The sequence below is a fragment of the Salvelinus alpinus genome, chromosome 26, assembly GCF_045679555.1.
Source record: "Salvelinus alpinus chromosome 26, SLU_Salpinus.1, whole genome shotgun sequence".
NCBI classification, from domain to species: domain Eukaryota; kingdom Metazoa; phylum Chordata; class Actinopteri; order Salmoniformes; family Salmonidae; genus Salvelinus; species Salvelinus alpinus.
In genome coordinates, this window is record NC_092111.1 from 47,026,766 (window position 1) to 47,028,751 (window position 1,986).

Consider the following 1,986-nt stretch of genomic DNA (forward strand, 5'->3'; position numbering starts at 1 on the left):
TAGCTCCTTGTTCTGCCTCTTCAAACAGTCCTCTGCCACCTCTATGGCTCTGTTCAGTCTGATCCAGTAATCAAATGGAGTCTCACCTTCCACTGGCAACGTAGAATAAACATCAGCTAGGGGCATGTCAGAGTTGATTGTGTCGCTAAAGTGATGCTTCAGAATGTCAAAAACCGGTCTAGGGCCCTGGCTTAAGTCAACTGGGTTACTGCGTAGGCTTACTCTTACCACGTCACGTGCCCGCCCTGTCAGCTTACCCAAAACTTCATCTGACCTCTCCTGCCCACCATAGCCCTTCTTCTGCATGTACACTAACATAGTCTCCTCCCATTCATGCACTGTGCATTCCTCTGAACCATCCCCCCTGAAACACGCTGGTTCCCTGACATCATTTTTCACCACTACATTTAGACTAGAGCTGGCCCCAACCTTGGTACCACCAACATAATCAACCTTCTGTCCCACCCCATCTCCCATAGCCTTTGATTCCAAACAAGAGGCAATATTTTCACCTATTGAGTAACCTATCTGCTTAACAATGTCTGCCAGGAAATCCATAGAAACATCCTCCTTCCTAGGATTAGGTGAAACTGGCTCAAATGCACTGAGTTGAGGTAGCTCTAAATCATGTGGAAGGTGCACACTTGCCTGCGTAGTTGGCCTGGCCAGAGGTGTGGAAGTAACTGGAGAAATAGATGCCCCCCTACCCACTGGCAGTGAAGGGTTAAACATGAAAACTCCCCTACCTCTCCCAAAACTTTCCATTTTTAAAATATATATATATATATTTTTTTTGTAAATATTAAGTGCCCCAAAAAAATAAAAATGAAAATTATCACAATCAATATGAACACTTCTATAAAATCAGCTTGAACATAATGCACTCAAAATAAAAGTTCAGTAGTGGTTGTCTAACAAGGCCAAGAATCAACACAGAAAAGTAACAAGAAACGCCTTAATAAATAGTTGTCGCCACCGTGTGGTAGAAAATGGCATCACCCTCACGTTAATTGGCTTCCGAAGGTCACTAGCGTAACCGCACAATTACATCACTAAATAATCATAACATCAACACATACAACTAATAAACAGTATATTATATTCCCCACTCACTCATGCTACCAGGAGCTCCCTGAGAACTCCACTTGCGCAGAATGCAAAACCTAGACCTTAGGCGTGTATCAGCAACCACAGTACTTCTTGAAGCCGGGTCTCCGATCCCTCCACGTGACGTCCAGCAAGACAAGAATCCGGGTCACGGCACCAGTGTAACAGATGTATAGTGTACTCTCCATGCGTTGTGTTTTAAAATAATAAATCACTTCGGCCAGTGGTCCCAGTTGAGCATCATTTATTTCTGCTGTGGTTAAATGGGAAACAGCACGTTAGTTGTGCAGGACTTAACAGTGATGATGGCTGTCGATGGCAAAATCCCTCGCATCACATTTTCATACTGGGCGAACAAAATACAAAAATACAATACAAAATATAACATGTGTAAATACCTGTGGTTAAATGGGAAACAGCACGTTAGTTGTGCAGGACTTAACAGTGATGATGGCTGTCGATGGCAAAATCTGTAGCATGAAGACAACTGTGTTAGCCGTGGCTTATGTGACCATGACATCGGTGTATGCTAGCTAACACAATTATTTACAGCAATCATATGCCAAAGCACATCCCAGAAAGCCCCTCAATCCCTAACAGGTACCATATAACCACACATGTATAAAATCAGTAACGTACAGCAAATTTGTACACATTGTAAAATAGAAAATAGAAAACAGTATTCAGAACGTGACCTACCCCTCGCATCACATTTTCATACTGGGAAGACCTGACGTTCGCGATCTCCCCCTATCTGCAAGCGGGGCCAATCACAACACCCCTTATTGTCATCAGAGTTGAACTAACCAATAAGAATGCTTGAACATCAAATACACATTTCTTTAGAGGCAAGTGGAAACATAACCAACCCTGTTACAC